Source organism: Hyperolius riggenbachi, chromosome 5 (genome assembly GCF_040937935.1).
Source record: "Hyperolius riggenbachi isolate aHypRig1 chromosome 5, aHypRig1.pri, whole genome shotgun sequence".
NCBI classification, from domain to species: domain Eukaryota; kingdom Metazoa; phylum Chordata; class Amphibia; order Anura; family Hyperoliidae; genus Hyperolius; species Hyperolius riggenbachi.
In genome coordinates this window covers 86,934,552-86,948,251 of record NC_090650.1, presented here as the reverse complement: position 1 = coordinate 86,948,251, position 13,700 = coordinate 86,934,552, and the positions used below count along the sequence as shown (strand labels likewise).

Here is a 13,700-nt window from a genome sequence, read left to right as displayed (position 1 = left end):
GCATAGTTCTTCTTTTTGTACCATAGAAGAAAGTGGTCAGTCAGAAACGCCGCATACTTTTCAGAGGTAATTTTTACACCTTCATGGACCCTAAAGGTGCTGAGCAGCTCTCGCCCCATTATTCGGGCCCAAAACATGACTCTGCCATCTCCTTGCTGATGTCATAGTCTTGTTGGGGTAAGGTGGCCGTTCACCAACCATCTACTACTCCATCCATCTGGATCATCTAGGGTTGCACAGCACTATCAGTAGACAAGTTTGTTTGAAAATTAGTCTTCGTGTAGTTCTGGGCCCACTGCAGCGGTTTATGCTTGTGAGCAAAGATTAAGGGGCCAAACAGAAGCTTTATGCATAACGGCAATCCTCTGCAGGTTCCTGCATCTTGATGTTCACAGAACACCAAAGGCACCAGCAGCTCCAAATACCATTTTGCTGCCTTGTAATGGCATTTTAGCAGCTGCTCTCTTAATCCAATGTATTTATCTGCCAAAACCTTTCTCATTTTGCCTTTATCTTCATGAACCCGTGTGTGCTCTTAGTCAGCCACATCTTTTAACAGTACGATGACAAGACTTGCGTTTTTGGTGAAACATCTAAGGTTATCATAGCTTGTCCAATGCATTCAACTATGTCAATATTTTCAGAAGCTTTATTTTCAGAAGATTATTTTCAGGTTTCCTTCCATTGATCTCAATGTCACTCAAAAAGCGATGGATCATGTGATCAGACAGTGATGGATCTTGGAAGTTCATCTTGCACCTCTTTGCTATTTGTTTTTGGCTTTTTTTGTATACCCTTGTCACTATCTTTCTGGCCATTATGGGGTACATTTTCCACTTGCAACCACATCCATGAAGGTTGGCTTAAGCCCCACGGAACCTAAACTTCTCAATAATATTTCCATCAGTGGTCCAAGAGATAGCAAGCTACCCACCTGCGTATGGGTTACCTGAGCTGAAGAGGGTGGAACGGTTTCTTTCAGGTTTATACTAGGAGATGGTTTTATAGCCTTTTCATTTAACTTGCTTGTCTACAATCTTCTTCCTGATCTCCTCAGACAACTCTCCCTTTGCTTTCTCTGGTCCATATTCAGTGTGGGAAAACATGATTCTACCAAGCAGCAAATGGACTACTTCTCCATATATAAACAGAGTGAACCACGGATTATACAATTGGTGACAGGCAGCAAAGTGACTTAGTGGTTAGCGCTCTTGCCTTGCAGCATTGGGTCCCTGGTTTGAATCCCAGCCAGTCACTATCTGCACAGAGTTTGTATATTCTCCCTGTGTCTGTATGAGTTTCCTCCAGGCACTCCAGTTTCCCCCCCACATCCCAAAGAAAACATACAGACAAGTTAATTGGCTTCCCCTAAATTATCCCTAGACTATAACACATATAGTACACAATAGTACAAAGATATATATGACTATGGTAGGGATTGGATTGTGAGCCCCTCTGAGGGACAAGACAATATACTCTGTACAGGACTGCAGAAGATGTCATTACTGTATTAATACTAAATAATAATGATGAGTGACATTAAAGAAAGAAAACAGTTAATTTGAAAAATAATTCTAATTCGATTATGTATGATCTTTTCGAGGAGTAACAATAAATATGTTCAGTCCATTTCTGTGGCATCCTTATTAAGTAGTAATATGCTTTACTTGGACATACCAGCAGCATGCAGGCATACATGGGACAACTGCTTTGTTTAATCACTTATCAGAAGGCAGAAAGAACATAATAAGGGTGAGTTGAACAGCTGCTGACTCGGCTAGTGAGAGTGTTTAAAAACGCCAGCAGCTACTAACTTTTAAATAAAATAAAAATTTTAAAAAAGGTATAAATTGCAAATGTTATTCTTATTCCATTCCCAATCCACTGAAGCATTGTAAAGGGAACACTAATTCTGGCAATGCTTTGGTTGCTGTGGATTCATCATATAGTTAACACAGCACAGTAACACAGCACCCTCTAGTGGCTGGGATTTTATTTAAATTTTAACACTTTTTTCTCACATGGTTATTTAGAAACTTCTTCATAAGTAAAATGGTGCAATAATTGAGCCTCTTGCCTGGTTATTACTTTCACAGTTTTACTCCCAAGTCAGCTAAAGAGTTTCAATTTTTCTGACACCTTCATTAACTATTCACCATGTACACAACAAGACAGCTGCAGAGATCAGCACCCAGATCTGTAGAGTATCCCTGAAGTTTCCTGACCTACCCATAATTTCATCTCGTCTTGTCTTGCAATGAACCCCCTATCCTCCTTCACTCGCCTGCACTGGACACTGGCTCCAATCTCTTCATTGCAGCTTCTTCTAAAAGTGCTCAATAACGGAAATAAATAGACCCACAGCATTGAAGGAAGATCCAAACTATTCCTGATATTTTAAAACTAGTTGTGGTCGTTTGTATGAGAAAATATGTCCAGTCAATAAAAAAGAAAGAAAGAAAAAGAAAAAAAGATCACTAAAAACTGTATGGTTAATGGGCACTTTAACCTAGTACTTGACTTTAACCTTTGCTGGTCTGATGCCTAATAATTGCCCTGATCTTCTGTATAGTCTAACCTTAACTTCCACCCATTAAAACATCCTCAAAACAGATTGTAAGTCAGAATTGTTAAACCCCCCCCCCCCCCCCCCTTTATATCTCTTTATTTCTGACATTGTTTTAATGGTTCTACCTATGTATGCGCTTGCATTGCTGGATGACTTTTCATCAGGTTTTGTCCACCTGTACTTTTGGATATTCCTATTGTAAAGGTATGAGCTGTTCGTGCATAGTTGCTAATTATTGTCTATATTGCACCCTGCATTATAAAAAAAATAATAATGGGGGTATATAAATAAATTACAGTAATATTATGAATAATAATCCATAATCTGTGACCCTAACAGACCCAAAGCAATAATAATTTGCTCAATTCACTTTTTTTACCCTAAGATATAATTTATGTTATTTTATATTTAACCACTAGCCGCATCAGCAACACTATATCTACGCTCCACGGTTGGTCTCTAACCGCTCCAGGAGCGTAGATAAAGCTTCCTCATCTTACGCGTGCCCGTGACACAACACCCCCCTTAAAAGTCATTTTATCAATAAGGTGTGAAAATATCCTGTAGGAGAAAAAGTGAATTAGATAAGAGCCTAAGTATAATGCTATTTATAAAAGTCAAATTAGTGTTAGCTCTCCAGAAATAATTCACCATCTTCTGGCTGTGGAATTGCATGAATTGTCTAAAAAGGATGGATGTTATGCTGGGCATACACAGCGTCGAGGGAAGGATCATTAATCAAGCCTGATGGCTCGATTGATGATATCCGACGTGTCCGATCACCGTGGGGATTGATTCCGCACTCGATCCCCGCAGGCGGACAATAATGGCGAATCGAGCTGGTGATGAGCGTTGGCAGGAACGAGCGGGAATCGATCCGCACGCATGAGTGGACATGCGGGGATCGATCCGGCGGCTAATCGCCTGCCGGATCGACCCGTGTATGCCCAGCATAAAAGAGGTGTGCCCCCTGATGGTCTCTATGCAATAATTGAGCTGTGAATTCATTAACATCTATGAACAGTACAATTCCTATACACAATAGCTTTTCTACAGTTTATGCATTCAGTTCATCTCCAGCACAATTTAATTTGAATATCCGCACAATCAATTCTCGAAATTGTTCATAGATTAGGATTTATAAATAAAGAAAAAGATTTATACATTTGGCCGGTTGCAGTTATCAATCTATGTACAATGAAAGAAAACCCAATTCAGAAAAAATGTACAGTTTTTATAAACCGGTCCCTATCTGTTTAGTGCTAGAAACCACAATTGTGTGAAATCAAAATTCTTCCAATTTAATCCCATATGTTTTTTGTAAAGGGACCCAGTTGACAATAAGCCATATATTAACCATCTATTTGACTGGCATACTGAATTATTCCACACAAGTTGTCACATATAGAGGCATCTCTTCAAAAGTGTGTGTACTGTTACTATGCATGGATATAGTGCGGACATATTTTCTGCAGTGCTTTATGAAATACATTGACCAAGTGACATCACTCCCTGTTCCTCTGCGAGTTCTGAATTGAATATTGTACATCTTCTACAGTCTGCAGCCAGTTTTCTGTGGAGGAAGCCAATTAACCTACCAATGTGTTTAGTAGATGTGAGAGGAAGCCAAATTGCCCAAAGGAATCCCAGACAAACACTGAGAGAAGATACAAATGCAATGCAGGATGTGTCAGGGAGAGGATCTGCACCTGGGACTGTAGTGCTACAAGGTGAGAATACTAATGACTTATACACTGTGCTGCATCATCACTACAAAATAACATTAATTTATAACAATATAAATAATAATAATTACCAAAAAGAAGACGAATAGGGATAGAAAATGATTAAAATACTGATATTAGGAGAAAGATTCTAATTACAGGTAAACTAAAATGATATCAATGTTTGGTAGTTTTAAAAACTAGCCACTAGATGGCGAAATTACATAGGGAAAATAGCATCCACCTGCTACATTTGACTTCTACAATGTGTATAAGGCATATAACGTTTTTAAGCAATGGTTAGTTTGCACCTCGTTATGACGATTATTACAGTAAACGTATGACAGTTAAACTTTCACACATGATCTACACACTGAAGTATATTTCTGATAACATGCGCTCTTGCATCCTATATATTAAAGTCTATGGAAAAAGGGGGAGGAGTAAAGAATCCCGGTGCTAGTTTATCTCATTGTGGACATCAATAATCAGAAAGATAACCCAGTAAATCATAGTCTCTCAATCGGGCGGATAAAGTGGGATGAAACACAGATTTTAAAATCCTAACAGAACAATTCAGCATTTCTTAAAATGTATATAAAGCATTCCCCACCAATAAATAATAATTGCACATTCAGGACCTGTGTGAACCTGCAGTCCCTCAGTGACCTATGCCGAGTAGGAGGAAATGGATTTTTCAGCAACTGCAATTTTTGTGCATTTTTCCTACATTCGCAGTGTTGGTGTGATTTAGATTGTGGAGAGATTTTTGATGCAATTTCAATTTAGGAGCAATATTTGGAGCAATTGTGATTATCATGCAGAAGTGAGCTCAAGCTGGACGCTCACCCAGGATAAATACAAAGAAAAGTATTTACCATAGTGCCAGGCTTTAGACACAGGACAATGTGTTACAGATACAGTACATTTATTGAGAGGGTGCCAAATAATGTTTATTTATTTATTTTTTAATTCATCATATAAAGAGTTTCCTCTGCCTATGTTAACATCATAGGACACATGCTGTGTACCCCTGTGGTTACTTCTGATAAAATTACCAGGTACTTAGCTTAGATACAGATTTTATTAACGCATGATTAATAAACGTTCTAATTTGCAATACTAAACCAAGCCAAGTAGAAACAAATGGGAATACCTGGTAATTATGTATATCTTATAGCGGTGTACTACTAATAAATATAATTGTGTTAAGGATTACAGGAGATACCTATACCAGGGGGTACCTGGCAAGTACAGGATTTCACGAAGGGGTACCTTTCAAAATAAGGCTAAGAAGGAACCTTTAAAGGACAAATGTAGCAAGAGGGATATGGCGGCTGCCATATTCATTTCCTTTTAAGCAATACCAGTTACTCAGCATGCAGCATATCAGGTGTTTTTGACAATATTGTCAGATCTAACAAGACAAACTCCATGCTTGTTTCTGGTGTTATTCAGACACTTCTGCAGCCAAATAGATCAGCAGGATGCCAGGCAACTGGAATTGTTTAAAATATGGCAGCCTCCATTGTATGATACATGGGTATATGGTATCTGCAGAGCTTCTCATTCACCCGGATAGGGATTGCTAACAATGTTATGTTCATCTCTGGCAATGTCAGAACCTGAATAGCACATTTTTTGGTAATGTAAGCCATACCTAGCTGAAGTCAGCATGCAGAGAAAATGCACACCAGCACTGACTCATCCATGGATATGCAGATGCAGAATTTTACTGCAACCTGACTTCAGAGAGATGTGGCTTACACTACCAGAAAACATGCTGCTCCTATTCTGATGCAGCCATAGCTTAAAGAGGAACTCCAGTGAAAATAATGTAATAAAAAAGTGCTTCATTTTTACAATAATTGTGTATAAATGATTTAGTCAGTGTTTGCCCATTGTAAAATATTTTAAATCCCTAGTTTATATTCTGACATTTATTACATGGTGACATTTTCACTGCTGGCAGGTGATGTAGCTGCTGCTTGCTGTTTTGGCAGTTGGAATCCGCTGTAAACAGCTATTTCCCACAATGTAACAGGGATTACAGACATGAAACTGCCAGAAGTACCTCGGTACTCAGAGCTTCTTGTGGGAGGGGTTTCACCACATCATCAGTCCCCTGATGGTCTGTTTGTGAAAAGGAATAGATTTCTCATGTAAAAGGGGGTATCAGCTACTGATTAGGATAAACTTCAATTCTTGGTTGGAGTTTCTCTTTAACACCACCAGTAGTAGCTTCCTGCTTGTCTCCTGCAGGGAAGATGGGCAGTCAGCATGTAAGATCCTGTGATGGTAGCACCTACTCCCGCCCACCGGAGGTGTACCAGAAACTTAGTGCCAATCAGCAGTGGGCACTGGTGCTTTGTAAGGGAGTACTGCTCTTGCTAGCCGCACATGCTATGCTGAAGGGCAGGGGATCAGTATGGCAAGGGGCAGTACACTCACTTTACCCTTGGTGTGGAGACACAGGTTTCCATGTCTTGCACATTGCTGTACAGTCTATTGTTGGTTCAGCACCATAGAGAGCGCCTTTCTCCTGTCTTTGGTTTATAATCACTTTCTCTGAGAAAGCAGAGAAATGGGCCCTTTTTTCAAATAAGGGCCCACGTTTCAACCCAGATATCGGCACACATGCAATTCACCCGCATCTTGCTGAACCCAAGGGTATTCTGATGATCACTGTTATCACAGTGTCCCATTTCCAATCACGATTCCATTTTTCTTTTTCCTGCTTTTGAGTTAAAGGACAACTGAAGTGAGAAGAATATGGAATATGGTTGACATATTTATTTCCTTTTAACTAATGCCAGTTGCCTGGCAGCCCTGCTGATCTATTTGGGTGCAGTAGTGTCTGAATAACACTAGAAACAAGCATGTGGCTAATCTTGTCAGATCTGACAGTAATGTCAGAAACACCTGATCTGCTGCATGCTTGTTCAGGGTATATGGTTTAAGGCAGCCATACACTGGTCTACTGCCACCAGATCGACCAACAGATAGATCCCTCTAATCTGATCACAGAGGGATCTGTTGGCTGCCCATACACTGCACACAGATTTTGAATCAATTTCAGCATGAAATCTATTCACAACCTGTGGAACTGCTGCTGCCGCTTGCCTCTGCTCCCCTGGCCAGCCACTATACATTACCTGTCCGCCGGTGCGAGTCTCCCGTTTCCTGCCATCTCTCACTTCTTTCACCGTCCTCCTCCATCATTACTTCACTTCCTGTCTTCAGTGACAAGGAAGGTCAAACAGAGCGCCCTCTACTGCTTGAACTTCGCCTTCTCACACGACGGGACAAGAAGTGAAGACGGAGAAGATGCCGGATGAAATGAGAGACTGCAGGGACCCGGAGACTTGCGCCAGCGGACAGGTGATGTATTGCTGCTGCTTTGCTGTGTCGTATGTCGCCGTATCGAACGCCATTAACTACGTACTCCTGACCCGCCGACGATCCAGCTAAATTTCACACCTGGACAGATCGATTGATTTCAGGTGGAAATTGGTCAAACCGTCAACATTTGCTTAACGATTTCACAGCTGGTTCGATCACAGTGATCAAATCTGCTGTATATCGGTGGGAAATCGTTTAAGTGTATGGGTACCTTAAGATTATTAGAAGCAGAGGATCAGCAGGGCTGCCAGGCAACTGGTATAGCTTAAAGGTAAATAAATATGGCAACTTTCATTTTCCGCGCCCTTCAGTTGTTCTTTAAAGCCAATGTGAGTGCAAAAAAAATTGCAAACAAGCTACCTCGATTGGGTCACATTGTCCTATTTTCTTTCGGTTTCCCGCATTTTTTTTTTTTTTTTTTTAATAAAATAGTTGAAAAAACAAAAAAACACATGACAGGATGCACAGGAAGGCGATTTTAAGAAATTGCGGTTGCATCACAGTGCATTTTGCAATCATAATTTTCAGTGGAAAAGAGCCCTATATTTTTCATTTGTTTATATCAAGCAATACAAAACTAGCAGTGGCTGCAGTGTAATTGGGTGGTACACTGCAATGCCCAGGTAATCTATCAATATCAGTCAGATAATGGCCTCAATTCACTAAGATCATGCTGGAGATAATAAGGCAAGAGATAACTTACCTCCACACAGTGAGAGAGTTATCTTATCTCTTCATTCCTAATGTTACCTCCTCTGTAGTTCATTTACCTCCTCTGTAGTTCATTTACTTCCTCTGTAGTTCTTTTCACACACAGTTCATAAACAGCCTGTCTTTAACTCTGGAGTTATTTTAAGGATTGAAGAGTTAACTTTAGGTTTTCCTGAGGTAAACTGTTTCCTGAATACTACATGCCTTATTACCATGGTGATCACTTTAGAAACATTATTAAAGACAGGAGATAAGCTTAGTAAATTGAGGTCATTGTTTGTTTACCAGATCTAAAGCCCATCTAATGTATAGGGGACTTAAGCAGTGCACATCGATTTTCCCTTTTTATTATCAACAGATTAAATCAATCAGAAGTTTTGATCAGAACGAATGGAAGATTTTGATCGATTGGGGGAGGACAGGAGCAGCAGCCAATTGGTGGCCCATAGCATTGCAGTGCAATGATTTGGGGCCATTAGGCAGAAATGTTTGTGTGTATGGCCCCCTGTAGGGACACCGCCCCCTTTACCTTTGCAAACCTGTGCTAGAAAAAAGAGAAGCCCGTTTCCCTTCCACTGTAGTGTTTTCCATATATGGACCCAGTGACTAGAACTAGAAGGAGCAGAGCCTACCTGCTGTGATAGGCTTCCCTCCTAAAAGAGTCATCAGCTGCAGACGTGTGGAAGTAATAGAAAATCATTTACCTGCTTAATTGTTATTGGCTAATGTGCTGTGTGTGGGCTCATCACTCGTCACACAGCCTGTCTGTTCCTTGCTTAGAATAACAATAAGGTAAGCGGCATTGATGTTTGTACAATTAGCAATTACATCAGGCGCAAGGCGCTTACTATTTCCATGATGGCACATAAACAGGGTGATCTTATTTTACCATGCAAATATCAGTGGTACTTAGTGTGGGCTGGCTGTGCTGGAGATATTCTGTTATCACTCCAGTGTAATATATGTAGATGTAGTTCAGACATGTCAGCAAACGGTGACAGCCCAATGAACTCCATTCAAAAATCTTATATAGCTGGTTACATGACAGCAATTAGCCTTTATAAATAGGCAGCCCACAATCACCTTAGGAGACCAAGCCTCACTGCAACGTTAAAATTGCCATGTACAGATAACGCAAGGCCACTCTAAACGTTCTTTTTGTTTAAAGAGGCTATACAGCCTGAAGTAGCAAGGATACAGAGGCGCCAAAAGTATAAAACAGAGTAAAAAGTTTTAAAAGATTAGGGGGGGGTGATAGGTGGATTCACCTCCCCCAAAAAGCAAACACAAGGTAATGTTGATTTTTCAACACATAAAATTTTTAATCATACACTCCAACAATTTGCAACGCGTTTCGCGGGTTCAACCCACTTCATCAGGCAATGGGACGGAGTATAACACTTGTATGCAGGATTCGTCAGCGTAGCGCCTCTCTTTCTAAACTACAGAGAGCAACTTCTTAATCCTGAGTGGGGACAGGTTTAATCTCCCCACCTGCCTATACAGTGGTTACCTGGAGGGTAACCTACGTTTGTGAGTATAAATCTCATTATACTGCTTTCCATCCATATTTACAATATATACTGCACTATATTGGGCTCTCGGTGTCTCCCCCCCCCCCCCCCCCCCTCCCCTACATACAGCCTGAAATTACACTTTCAGATTATGCTGTTATCCTCTTGTCACGTAAAAGTTATATTTACCTGGCAGCTCCATTCCTCCCCAAAAACCTGCCAAAGTCACACGACCGCTGGGTTCCGTTGTGTAGCCTCGCCCCGGCTGAAAAAAAAAACATCATTGGGTTTTCTATTTCAAGAATAGAAAACAGAATGGTATTTTTCCAGCAGGGGGTGGGGCTAAATGATGCAATCCCTGACCTTGGGCAGAGTGCGCCGACAGGGTGATTTGCTTAGCTTCACCCACCACTCGGTGACATGTTCCCTGCTGCACAGGAAGTACGTCACTGAAATTTGAATGATCGGCACATTCATGTCGTACCACTACCGCAACAATCTAAATAGACTGATGCAGTGCCATTGACTCCAATGCAATTGCAAGCCGAGCAGTATCGCATCTGCGTCGTTGGACACTTCCGTCAGACACTGGGCTTGATTCACTAAAAGGTGCTAACACAGTTAGCATGACTAAAAGCTTTGCACGTGCAAACTAGTGTGCTAAGTAGTTTGCACGGCAAAGCTGTTACTGTTCCCATGCTATTTTAGCGCGCGTAAAAGTTTGCGCATGTAAAGTTTTGCACGCACCGCATCGCGTGCAAAATCAGCCGATTTCGCGTGCAAACTATGCCTATCACGCTAAGCGGCTGATTTTGCACGCAAAGTGGTGCGTGCAGAGCCAGTTTGCACATGCGTGCAGAGCCAGTTTGCACGTGCTAAATGGCTTTTCACTGGCGTGCTAACACTTAGCACACTTTTGTAAATCAAATTAAAGTAAACCCAAACTCTTGCATAGGACAGAAGGAAAACATAGAGACATGCACCCTGTATGTATTCAGAGAGTTTAGGCTGTCTAATTCCCCCTCATTTGTGTCTAATCTCAAGTTGTAATTTGATCCTCCCCTGTGTCACATGACTGTCTGTTGCAGATAAGCCCAATAGAAAGCACAGGCTGTAAACAATATCATACCTCCCAACTTTTGAGATGTGAAACAGGGACACTTAAGCAACGCCCCTGCCACACCCCCGATCATGCCCCTGCCACACCCCTAGTCACGCACACCATAAAGATTTCATAAGAAAGGTTTTATAATTCAAACCACACTGGTTCTTTCTATCCTGGTTCATTTCCTTCATATTAACATTTTACAATTAGTAGTACATCAATTTAAAGGATGGGAATAGAGTTTAGAGTCAAACACATTATTTAGTAGATAAATATATATATATTTACACAGAAAGAGGGACAAAGTCCTGAAAGAGGGACAAATCAGGAGGAAAGAGGGACAAGGCTCTCATAGAGGGACTGTCCCTCCAAAAGAGGGACAGTTGGGAGCTATGACAATATGTCTGCTTCCATGAATCAGGAAGTAGAAACACTGCAGATTTATTTTAGGAATTGTATAAGCTGTAACAAATAAATGTTTTTTGTTTAACCTCTTGCCGACCGCATCACGCCGATGGGCGTGGCCGCGGCGGCAGCCCCAGGACCGCCTAACGCCGATTGGCGTAAAGTCCTGGGGCTCTGTTTTGCAGGAGATCGCGCGCAGGCTGCGCGCGCATCTGCTGCTCGGGGGCGGAGATCCGCCCCGCCTTCAGTCTCCGAGCGGCTAATGCCGCTCGGGAGACTTTTAGACGGCGTGATCGCTGTCAATTTACATGGTGCAGCGCTGCGATCAGCAGCAGTGCTGCGATCAGCAGCAGCGCTGCACTGGGGACAGCCGTGTGACACGGCTGTCCCCCTGGGGGACGAGAGAGCGAACGGCTCTCATAGGGTGAAGCCTATGAGAGCTGATCGCCATGATTGGCTGGCTGGGGGGAGGGGGGGAGGGAGGGTATTTAAAGAAACAGGGCTTAAAAAAGAAAAGAAAAGGGCAACACTAATATTTATAAAAAAAATAAATAAACCTGGGTGTGTGTGTGTGTGTGTGTGGGGGGGGGGGGGGGGGCGATTAGACCCAACCAACAGAGAGCTCTGTTAGTGGGAAGAAAAGGGGGGGGGGGGAAATCACTTGTGTGCTATGTTGTGCGGCCCTGCAGCTTGGCCTTAAAGCTGCAGTGGCCAATTTTACTAAAAATGGCCTGGTCACTAGGGGGGTTTAGCCCTGCAGTCCTTAAGAGGTTAAAGATTATGCTGTTGTGTATCTTTTACAGCAGAAAGGAGGTCTCAGTTCATGTCTGCTTTAAAAATGTGTTGGTAACAGACAGAGGCCTCAATAGGTGTTTTGCCTAAAACAGCGCGAGTCTTGTGTCTGTTGCTAATGAATTTTTAAAGACATATGGATTGGACATTTGGACTCAATAGGCACCATGTGCATCTTGCTCCACTCAGGTTAAAGGGAAGCCTGAAATAAGGACTTCAATTTAAAAAAACAAAAACAATGCTACCTGATCCAGGGTGCTGGGCGGATCAGGTAGCTGCCATCTCAGCCGCTCCTGTGGCCCACATCTCCTTACTTTCATTTTCGTGACCTCTGGGGTCACAACGCTGGAAGGAGAGCTAGCTCCTCTCTCAGCATGCAGGGAGGTGGGGGAGCGGCAGGGGGCACGGCCAGGGAAAGACAGCTGCCCAATGGTAGCTAGGGAAAGCCTGCAGGAATGCCCCCAGTGGGCGTTTTGAGCAGGGAATACCTCTCCCCCTTTCCCCTCGTGATTAGCAACAATCATTGTCGCCAATTTCGGGGGGTGATAGACCGCGGTGGGGGCAGAGATGGGGATGGGGGGAGCACAGAGGCATGTCCTACAGCAGGGAACATGCCTCTGTGTCAGGTACACTTTAAAAAGTTGTTCTCTGTAGAGATGGGCCAAAAATTACCCAGGGTGGATTAAAACACTAAGCAATTGTTCAGAGGTGCCAAAGTGAAAAAAAAATGTAAAACCTAAAAACCTAAAAAGAGCAGGCAATGGTGGACTTACCTCCTCCAAGACGACTCAGATATTCAAAATGAAGAAACGTTATTGGTCCAAAAATTACAACCCTCATAAAAAATTTCCGTGCGTTTCTTGGGACTAATACCAATTAAAAATTGAGTGGTCACACAGCCTCACAAAGTATACCAAGTAGCTATTTATTATATCACAAATTCATAAGAGACACCAGGCCTCACATAAATATAGATTCCACAAAACAATTCATCACAGTAGAAAAACACACATTTAAAAACAATGATCGGATTGCATACTTGAAGCAGGCTGCGTTATCAAATAACATAAATTTGATTGCGTTGATATGAAGGCAAACTATATCTGGCCAGATAGTATAATTTTAGCCACACTCAACTTCCGTCCGCGCACTCATTCACCACGCATACATGTGCCATGTTGTCAAAGTATGGGGGGCCCCCTAAAGATTCAATTTTCCAACAGTTCAGTCCACATAAAGGATGACAGCAGGACTTGTAATGTCGGCCATCTATTTCAAAAAATGAAGGATTAGCTCTCACCCAACTTGAGCATGGATGGTCAGATATCGGAATTCCGCTGCTACATACAGTAGGGTCCAAACCGCTTGGATCGCTCAGAGGCATGGTACCGTCAGCTTCATCTGAGCCGCTCAGTCCACCGTGGAGGACGCCAAGTCGGAGTTCCGGAATCCACGTGTGTGGATGAGTGCTACAGGAT

The 13,700-nt window shown here is 42.2% G+C and overlaps 1 protein-coding gene across 2 annotated transcripts in view; it reads right to left on the bottom strand.

The window, feature by feature from the left end:
* The window catches only part of RAPGEF5 (Rap guanine nucleotide exchange factor 5), a 430,024-nt gene that overhangs the window by 257,504 nt on the left and 158,820 nt on the right, over nucleotides 1-13,700 (bottom strand). Inside the window, exon 1 of one of the 2 annotated variants that reach the window (XM_068235963.1) lies at nucleotides 9,077-9,080. The exons of the other annotated variant lie outside the window; for it this stretch is intronic. The gene's annotated coding sequence lies outside the window, so the exon portion shown is untranslated. Of the gene's footprint in view, nucleotides 1-9,076; nucleotides 9,081-13,700 lie in introns of those variants that run through there. 2 annotated transcript variants of the gene reach the window in all.